The sequence below is a fragment of the Pinus tabuliformis genome, chromosome 9 (genome assembly GCF_031772625.1).
Source record: "Pinus tabuliformis cultivar Carrire ecotype Pingquan chromosome 9, CPIR1, whole genome shotgun sequence".
NCBI lineage: Eukaryota > Viridiplantae > Streptophyta > Pinopsida > Pinales > Pinaceae > Pinus > Pinus tabuliformis.
Genome location: NC_142307.1, coordinates 1,822,769,123 through 1,822,780,135, shown reverse-complemented (window position 1 = coordinate 1,822,780,135; position 11,013 = coordinate 1,822,769,123). Strand labels below are relative to the sequence as shown.

The 11,013-nt window shown below is 36.5% G+C and overlaps 1 pseudogene; it reads right to left on the bottom strand.

Annotated features, from left to right (window-relative positions):
• Window positions 1–6,908: 6,908 nt before the first annotated feature.
• Window positions 6,909–8,187, bottom strand: LOC149156079 (basic endochitinase-like; annotated as a pseudogene).
• Between the last annotated feature and the right edge of the window lie 2,826 nt (window positions 8,188–11,013).

Below are 11,013 nucleotides of genomic sequence, written 5' to 3'. Positions count from 1 at the left end.
CCTCAGATCTATCTCTCTAACATCTTCATCATTGATTTTCCATATAGTATATCCCTATCTACTTAGAACTTTGCTCTATTTATACAATCCCATGGTCCGCAGACCATGGGTAGATCTTCTACAGCCGAGATTACATTATCAAAATAAGGGCGGACAACCCTATGACTCTTTAACAACTATGTACTCCGTGCCCACAAAATGCAGAGTCTTTACATTGGAATTACAAAATTGGATCAAAATTTGGGCTCTAAGCCCCAAAACTGCCCTTGGGGGATCCCGCACCCAATAGTCTCCAAACCTACTACTGGAACCTCTCTGAGAACTGGAAGACTCCCTATAGTCACTAAAACAGTGGGATCCAGAACGACCATAGCCACCTGCTGACCCACCACCATAGCTACTTCCCAATCCACTACTGTAACTGCCTCCTGATCTGACATAACTTGAGCCCCCATAATCTCCTCCTGATCCACCATAGCTTGAACCAACAGATCAGCCCCTCTTGAACCACCGTAGCTTCCAAAATGACTCCCTCCTGAACTGCTAGAACTTCCAAAACAACTCCCCTTGAACTGCAAAACTTCCAAAATGGCTCCCCCCTGAACTAATGTGTAGATGTGAAATCACAAGAGAATCACAGATATAATCAAAGAAATTGAAATGAATTCGCTTAAAGATAGAAGAATGCAGATACTCCTTGTGTTCTAAAGGGAAATACTAAATTAGTTGTGTTTAGATGTTGGTAGGTCACTTCTCTCAACAATAATATACTTGCAAATTTTTTTCCCCTTGACTTTGTTTGCTGGACATAAAATATATAATATTTGTATTACTTCACACCACAAATTAACTGACTAGTATGAAAATCCCACAAGATGATAAGTCAAGATACATTTGCTGAGAGTGCAATGGCTCATCACTTTGAATAAGATGACTGAAGTTGTGCTTGAAGAAAAAATTTTCCAAACATTACTTGATATTAAACAGTGAACCATTATTGGCAAAGAAGAAGAGTGGTTGTACTTTTGGTTGTAGTTGTTTTACATTTTTCACAATCTACTGGAAAACACACTAGATTTCTTACATCTGATCAATTTTTCAAATACAAATTGTGAGTTCATTTGAAGGAGATATGACAAGCATGCCATTCATACAAGTTAGGTTTTCTCTATGGTATGTTTCTTTTCTTTCTCCATATTGTTTTTGATGGGGATAAACAATTGTTTATTTTTCATTATTGTTTTCCATTACATTTGATTTGTGTTACATGAAGAGACAAATATATCTTCCACCTAGGTTTCATGAATATTAAAAATTGCTATCTACCTTAGCCTTTGATCTATCAGTAATTAGAAAAACACCATATTCAAACTAAATTTTTGCTCATATTCATAAAACTTAGCTTCCACCCTAAGTTGTAAGTATCCATGCGATAGCTATGTGTAGGAGGCTCTGTGCTAGTAAATTTATGTAAAACCATTTCGTTCTAATCAATTATTATAGTGAGAATGCTTGGCACATTTTTAAGGTTAAAGTCTTGGCATAATTCTGAGGGTAAGTCTTGACAATTATTGCAAACAAATAAAAATATTTGTACTTACAAATCTGAGGCAACTTCTGTGAGTTGGCAATGTCTAAGCTTTCAGCTATCCCTTGGTATGAGTGAATTATGTATGCACAGTTTAAGCTTATCCAAGACAAACAATCCAACACTAATCTGGATCCTTTCTTTAGGCTATTATGGAAGATTTTTTCTACAAAACTACATCATACTTACAGATTGTGGTCTAGGTGTTAACAGTGAGCACTAAAGTTATTTTAGTTGACAACCTTGTATAGAAATTGCAATGAGATTTTTCTTAAAGGTGACTTAATTGTATCACATTGATTTTGACATGACAACATCAGTAAAATGATATAAGTCATTGCAGCTGGTATACCTATGTTTGGTGCATTAATCACTATATGACATTGAAGGAATCTGGTGGTATTCATGATCAACACTATTGCTTGATTAACAACAATATGAACCTTGTGTTGTACAACATTTGTATTGACTGTGAAGGATTTAAGGAGGAGTAATTTTGTTTTTGCTGAGCCTAGCAAGGATTGTCAAATAGATTGTTTATTGGTCCCTGTGGTATACATTCTTTGCATCTTGTTTTCTCCCTCAATTGTACCATTTTTTAAGATCATTTAAAATATTAGATTCATAGGATAGGGTACCATTAATCATGTGAGCCAATGATCTTGGACGTTTTCTGATTGAATTCTTCAAAACGTATTGCCATTTGATCTTCCAAAATGTGGAGATAGTTTTGTTGGTTGGAATAATGTTACTAGTTATAATAACAGAGTTTCTGTTCTACTTCCACCTTGCACTATTTTTTGTGGATATGGGTAAGCAATATCTTCTTCGAGTAAAGAATAAATTCTTGTGTGTAGAGTCATTGAGTTTACTATGGTAATGACCGTAACATTTCGCAGTCTTTTGTTTGTTGGCCTATGGTTTAGTGGTTGAGTGGTTGATACACGACATCACCATGTTAATGACCCAAAGTCAAAATTAGAGATCATAGTAAGTTGGTTGAATTTTATGAGATTTCTATGAAATATTAATTCAATAATTAATAAAAAATAGAGGGAGGCATCCTAAATCAACTTCTGTTTATAAAGCTTTAGAATTTCATTTTTGCTACATCTCTGCATCTTATTTAGATTTTCCCATTCCCATGTCGTGATTACATCTCTGCATATTATTTATATTTTTTCATTCCCATGTCATGATTATTCCTCAATTTATGCCTTAAGGCATTTCCTTTGCAACATCTGGTGCAAATGCTAGTTTAAATATTTTTTACTTCAATTATAAGTAATTATGTTTTGACAAGGTGTACATAATCATATTATATTTGACTATTCATTATATTTCTTCTAACTAAACTATGATACAATTCTTGTTATTTTTCAAAATCAATAAAAATATTTTCGAAAAATTGAGACATGGTATAACATTTAGATGTGAAATTACTAAAATTTCTTGGTAAAAATGATTAGTCTTGAGCTTTAATTGTTAATTAAATTGTCTATTGGGTAGGTAAATGTTGAAATTGTTTAGAAAAATAGTTACAATGTTTAAGGTTAATCTTAATTAGAGGTAGAGGGGTTAAAAACATAAAACCATATGATGACATCTGCATTTCCATATTGATTGCAACTCTCAATATGGAATTCTTTTGAGAACCTTTACCTCAACAACGAATGTCACTCCCCCAATTCCTCTTCTTCTTCCTTGGGCCACATTTAGTATAGTCTGTGGAATTAAAAGAGCAGATGGTAGTACAGTCTGCGGAAGTGAATTCTCTCTCAATGTTCCCCTTACTGATACATGTGAATCTTTTCTATCAAGCATATTCGGAAAAAAATCATGGCTTTCACACATATTCGGAAAAGAATCATGGTTGTCAAGCATATTCCAAAAAGGACAAAGTTGTTTCTAGACCTGCCCCTAAAATGCATTCGAGGAGATGAGTTGAGGTCTTAACCTAAACCTAAAACCTCTTTAAAGAGAGGACAACTATTTAATATCTTGATGTGTTGATATTGACTATTAAAGTCTTGGCTTTCAAGATATTTTATGATTTATTAATGGTGTATTTGATTTTCTAACTTAATAATATCTTTCATATAAATAAAATCAAAAATAAAATGAATATAAACAATATATACATAACATTGCAATTTTAACATATTTCTTTTGATATAAATACTTTTAACATTATAATTCATTAAAATTCTAATAATGTAAGGGAAAAAAATTATTATGAAAATATAAAATAAATAATTTTTAAAATCAGATAAATTAAATTTGATCTTAATGAAGGTTAGTGATTATCATACATCGTATTTCTCTCTCTCACACTTACATATAAAATTAAGATAATATGCAATTATGATAATAAATGGGTGAGTGTGTATACATGTGTTATGTATTAACAAAAAAAAAAATTACCCATGAAAATTAGTTTAATAAATCGAGAAAAAAAATAGAAAAAATAAATATATATATATATATATATATATATATATATATATATATATATATATATATATATATATATATATATATATATATATATATATATATAAGGTTTTTGCAGATATAAAAGAAAAATATAAAAGAAAAATAAATATATCAATTCTTATGATCATTTAACAATTAAATAAAATATTAGAAAGTGAATTAAGAGTACAGAGGCATAGAGGAGAAGCAATGGCTGGTCTGCGAAGTCTCGAACCAAAAAACCCTTCCCTCAATGGATGCCCAGGAGTGGGGGTATTCAGACCAGTTTTCGCGAGGTCTCGGCTTTGGCCGGTGGGGGCAATAAGAGATGAGAATCCTCTGTGGAGCAATGGGGGCAAAAGCCCAGTGAAAATGTGCAACAGAGGGTCGTGTCTCTATGTAACAGAGTCCCAGAGGAGAAGATCCCAGAGAATGATTTGGTTTCTAGCTGCAAGGGTCCCTCACCGCCGCTCAAGAGGAAACAGCCGACGAGGCTGGTTTTTCCTCTCCAGCTGCCTGATGTAGAGGTGCAACATGTAGTGGCTGTGGAGCAGCCTATGGAGATCCATGAAGAGGGTTTTCACTATGCGGTTTCGTGCAAAAAGGGCCGGCGAGAATCCATGGAGGATACCCAAAAGGCCATTCTCATTGTTCACGGTGATTCCAAACAGGCTTCAGCCACAATCCAATCAGTGTTGGACTGCTACAGCCAACAACGGATCTGTCTCTCGAACCTGCCAGATCTGCCTGCAGAGGAACCAATGCTGGCAATACAAAACGACTGGGTTGCAGAGTTGAAAAGGCAGGCTAGCAAGCCTTTGCAGAGGGTTTTCTTTGGCAAAGATGGGGCCGCCATCTTCTCTGCCATAAGCAAGCAGTGGATCAGGTTTTCGAACTCGCCAGATATGCTTGTAGAGAAGAAAACCCCTCCCTATCATCACCATGGCAGATTTGCTCTCAGACGCACAAAAGGCCCTGGCACAGTGTTTGGGCACTTCTTTGACTCCTTTTAGATCCAAATTTCTCAACCTACAAGAAGAACCATCTTGCAATGGGTTAGTTCTTCAGATTTGGTGCTGGATCTAGAACGACGGATTAGGATCCCCTCAAGCCTTCAGAGACTTCTTTTTCAAGGTAAACAACTTGAAGACCTTCTTCCCCTCTCTTCTTACAACATTACCAGAAACAGCTCTTTGGTGGTAACCCTATGTTTGAGAGGAGGTGCAGCGGGACATTCATCCTTTTCTCCTCCTTTCTCATACAAAGATGCAGTACACTCTAAGAACCCCAAACCCCCGGAGGCCCTTAAACCTAAGCCTTTTTTGGTTGATAAGATAGAAGAAGTTCCCTCTGTTGAAATCATCCATCAAGATCTTGCAACCCAACTTCAAGAATTTGCAGAAAGAGCCATAATTTGCAGATTTAACGGACTGTGGCTGCGATCTCAGGATCTCTATGCATGGATCCATGCAAACTGGACTCATCATTGTAAGATTAGTTTCTGTTCAAAAGGTTACTTCATTGTTTTATTTGATAACAGTAAGCATTATGAAAAGGCTTTAGAAGAAGGCCCTTGGTTCATGGGAATTGCAGGGCTCTTCTTGACTCCTTGGTTCCAATATGGATTAGGCTTCCAAACTTACCTGCCCACTTATGGCATATTGTTGTCTATAGAGCTATAGGCAACACCTTGGGCAGTTTCCTTATGGGAGATTTCTGGCGGGAAACCAAAGGTCTCTACACATATGCCAGAATATGTGTGGAGTTAGATTTGAGCAAAGGACTTCTAGATCAAATCAATCTCAAGATAAACGACTTTGTCTGGACCCAGACACTGGATTACAAAAATACTGCATTCCGTTGCCACCATTGCCACCAATCAGGGCATTTGTAGAACACCTGCCCATCTCTCTCAGCAAAAAAGAATAAGGATAACCTCTCCAAGCCCAAGTCCAAACGATGGGCTCCTTGCTCTCCACCCCCAGTCGTGGATTCTGATTCCTCCAGCTCTGAAGATGAAGATAGCGATGCGGAATTGGATCAAGCCCCTCATTCTGTGGTCCCTTCCACCGATGGGCCGACACAGTCCTCCGATACAGCCATCAGTCAGAAATGCGTCCATTTGACCTCCTCTGATTCAGAGAAGGAGGCCCCCCCTGTGGGAAACGCCAATCTTCAAGTTTTTATTGCTAATTCACCCCAGGATGGTTGGGTCGAAGTCAAAAAAAGGAAAGGGAAAAAGCTTCGTGTTGAGGCTTCTGCCCATTCTGGGTAGAAGTCGGTGTTTTTGCTTCAACCCATATGTTGTAGCTTCTTGCTTGTTTCACTTTCGGAACCGAGGTTGATAGTCCTATCATTTCCGGTTGCCGATTCTCTCACTCTCTTGATTGTATCTTCTTGTAGCATATTTTTGATTAATAGAATTAATCCAATTCAAAAAATAAATAAACAATAATAATAATAATAATAATTAAATAAAATATTAAAAAATGATAATTTAATCAATTAAATTGAAAAATTTATGATATTTAAAAAAAATTATTTTAAATAAAAAATATTATAATAAAATAAGGTAATATAAATTTATTAAATAATTTAAAAATTAACATTTACCAGTTATATATTTTTAAAAATTATAAAACATTTCAAAAAAAAACTACATTTCAAAAAAATTAATCTTTTAAACTTAATAAACTAATTAATATATTTTAACTTAATAAAGTAATTAATATTAAATTCCCATGTGTATTTTCAAAGAAGTTATTTATAATTAACATCTCCTCTCAGTATGTGTACTTACAAATTGAACTGCTTAGATTCCAAATCTCAGATTTATGAACAATGTTCAAACCACAGTTTTGATAATACGAGGTTAAGGTTAAACTGCAGAGCCGAAATCCCTCTAGTTGTTGCAGTCCAGGTTTGATCTGTAGCTCACCCGGAGAATGTCACAGAATCTTTTGTAAAAGCCGATGCGATCCTCCTTCTCCTTGACGTTTCCTTTCCTGCACTCTAACCCACCATTGATGATGTTGATAACCATTCCATATCTCACAGTTCGCAAGGCGGCCTTGTCGCTGTTGGACGAACTCCATTTCTCGGTCATCCATCATGGTAGGAAGGCTTTGGAGGCTGGGCAGTCATCCATAACCACATCGTTGTCTTGAACGAGACCGTGGGGTTGTTACCAACGATGTTAGGGTTGTTTATGCCATCGAATCCGATTGCCTCCCCGGTCGCTGCATAGTTGAAATTCCTGAATAATACAAAGCAAATTTAACAAATGGCGCATGAAGGTTAAATTTGATACGAATACTTTTTTGAGTGTGTCTGTGCAGAATACAGTTAGAGGAATTAAAATTGGGAGATAAAGAAACCAGAGATGTAGAAACCAGTGACCATGATAATTGAAGGGGCCCTCGTCCATAGTAGCTCTTTCCAAGTGCATTGGGCCATTGGGTGGTTTCATCGCAATAACCAGGAGGATCACCTACCTCCTCTTTGAAACAATAACCCCACGAGTATTGGTCGGGAGGGGTCGTCTCCCATCCGCCTGTTCAGCAATATTTCATAGAAAATGAGATGTAAAGCCAAGTAAGATCACTGAGGGAAAGCACAAGTAGTAGAGATGAAATATGACCTGTGGTTTTGTGGGAGGATTGTCCAAAGAAAGCAGCGAGCTCTCTTTTCCGAGTAGCGAGATTGACGGTGGTGCCGAAGCTGGGAAAATCATTGGTAGCCATAATGAAGGTAGAGTAGTTGTAGAATCCTCATGCCATGCAAACGTCGGCATTTTTGTGCTTCAATAACTCATTGAAAATGCTTTCAGTGATGATAGATGCAACTGCTTGTCCACCATGAGTAGAAGGTGAGGGAGGAGATGGTGAGGGAGGTATGGGTGAGGGAGGCGTAGGACTTGATCTTCTGCATTGGCTTTGGCAACCCTGCCCGCAATAGGCCTCCGTGTTGCCACACCATCCCCATATGCTGCAGCACAAGTCATCCCGACGGAGTGCTCCACCTGCTTGCTCTCCACAGTCCTGATCCGCAGATACAAAATACAAATTCATCATCGTCATTGCAAGCAAGGCGATCGCCATTGCAGATACCTTCATCGATTTCATATTTTGGACACTCGCTCGATGTCAGCACTTCATTAATTGCAAATTTCCACTTGAACCATCTGCTGCTTAGCTTGCATTCCCATCTTCTACACCTAAACCAGCCCAACAGATGTGGATATGTGCTACTACCCAACCTACAATCCTCCTGGGACTGCAGGGAAGAGAAAAGCTCGAAAATTGGATTTCATTCAAGCTTTTAATTCGAATCTCCATGTAAAAGCCAAACCAAAGAACATCATACAATCTGGAGCGGTTCGGAACAAATTCCTCTATCCTCTAAAACTCTATTTTTTTATTCTTGACCTGTAAAATGAAAAAGACGACGCCTAAATGTTGGTGCCTGCCTGGAGATTCAAATAGGTAAAACAATAATGGAGCTCATCTCCTAAGTATCTTCCCATCAGGGGTTAAATTTGACGGGTGACCCTACCCGTCAAGGAATTTTTTTATGACGTTTTTATTTTTAAACTGCCCATCATATGACTTTTAAAATGTATTTGTACAAGTTTCTTCTGTGCTCTATGAACTGGTTTGTTAAGAATAAAATCAAGCATAGCATATTTTTTTAATGGATTATTTATTTATTTTTAAACTGCTTCAAAGAACCTTTCACAATTAATTTATAAATTGAACCAGGCTAAAGTTGACTGGGCTGCCCCGTGGAATAGTAAAGAGCTTGAACTATGTAAATGTTCAAAAAGTAGATACAATATCACCATGTACAGAAATTAAATTTTGGATAGTTTCACCAAAAGAGGTAATTTTCAAAACACCACTATTACAAACATAAAAATAAAAGTAAAAACTTTAAATATTTAAGGTTCTCCTTTCTTTAGCATCCTTCCAGATGTCAAATACTCTATCCCATGCCACCATCGATGAATCAAGCCCTGTTAGAGACACCCGCATCAAGGCATCCAATGCAACTAATGATAGCTTTGTTCTTCGGACATCCTTTATTATGTTTTGTCTTGAGAATCCTCTCTCACAAGCAACTGTACTTGCAGGAATAGTAAGTATCGCCTGCCATAATTTTGACATGTGAGGAAAATTTGTATGCAACCCTGTAACAAAAAAAATCCTCCATGCATATTTCATGGATGATCCCTCGCAATTAACACGAAGAGTGTCAATAAATGGATGCAACTCTTTCAAACTAGCATCAAAATCAAATGTATTTTTGTTTTCTTCACTTTGATAATAAGGATGTTGCAAGTGTTGAAAAATATTTTCGAGCCAACGCTTTGAATTTCGTTCTCTGCCATGAACATCCTCTAAATAAAGGCAAGGGCTAAACAATTTTACTGAGTTGAAAAATGCAAGATCAGGGAATCTTGCGTTCAAATTATTTACGAGAGCTTGAACATAATCTTTTGCAAGTTGTTTGCAACTTTCTATTGAACCTTCAATACACGGTTTCCATGATTGTTTTTGTATATCAACACAATCAACATATGCATGTGGAATTGCTACAAATCGTAATTCATGCTTGTGAACAAGCCCTTCCTTATCACAAATTTCTAGAAAGCCAAATTTAGAAGCATCTATAAATTTAGATAAATAACATGTGCCATCTGCAAATGTGTCGCTTCTTAAAAACCACCTTTTCAAAGTGTTTACCGTGACATCTATGGCTGCCCCTAAAGAGCTGACATCAATGTACTCTTCCTGGAATTGCTTGTTCAACTTGTTTAATTCACACATTATATCTGCAAGCATATGTAAACAAAATTGTACTGAAAATACTCTTGCCTTATCATACCATGAGTCTTTTCTTTCATTTTTCCACAATGTTAATATGGGAGGCATAAGTGCAACAAGTCTTTCAATGACCTGTCCCCTTGAAATCCATCTAACTCCATGGATTTGAAGAGCTTGAAGAGTTTCAAGTTGCATAAGTTCCTGTAGAGCAATAAGTTGACTATTTCTTTTCGTAGAATTTTGCAGCCAAGAATATACCTTATTTGCTAATTTCTCAACAAATAATAATTCAGGTATTTTTTTTGAAGCATCTGATGCAGCTAAGGCTTCACGATGAGCAATGCAATGAACACCTACAAGATTAGGTACATCTTTCTTCAAGAAAGTGATAAAACCATTTTCATTACCAACCATTGAAGAAGCGCCATCTGTGGAAACTCCTATCAATCTTTCTGTTGAAAGGCCCCTTCATGCCATTAAATGTTTGATTGCATCATAAGTTGTTTTCCCTCTTCCATCGCAAACATTTATGAGCTTTAAAAACTATGAAATTGGAGGACCCAATCCTTTTCAGTTTAAAAACGTGGCATAAACCACAAGATGTTTTTCTAAACTACGGTCTGTACTTTCATCTAACATCAATGAAAAAAAAGGGCTATCCAGCATTTTGGAAGTTTGTAGCTCTTCAAGGTACTGAGATATAGCAAAAAGGAATTCTTTTGCAGCCATGTGATTTGTATATGACGTGTACTCTTTGTTCTTTGGCATATTTGGCATGTGTAAAGACATTGTAAGCAAACAAAGAGATTCATATTTTGAAAGTGGTAGATCCTCTTGAACCATCCAATATACTAATTTCATAGTAGTGATGACTCTTTCTTTGTTCATATCATCAATGCATGCAATGTGTTCTGTAATAGACTTCGCCTTCTTCTCATTTCCACATATCCACTTTGCCTGTGAGAGTTTATGAATGCTTGAATTAGCATGAACAATTATAGAATCATGCTGCAATGTAGAGCAACCAGTCCCAATTCCCCATGGCCCCATTGCCTTATGCATTTCACAATATATGCATTTCATAATTGTTTTTCCTTCATGCTTTGCCTCTCTCAACCACTTATA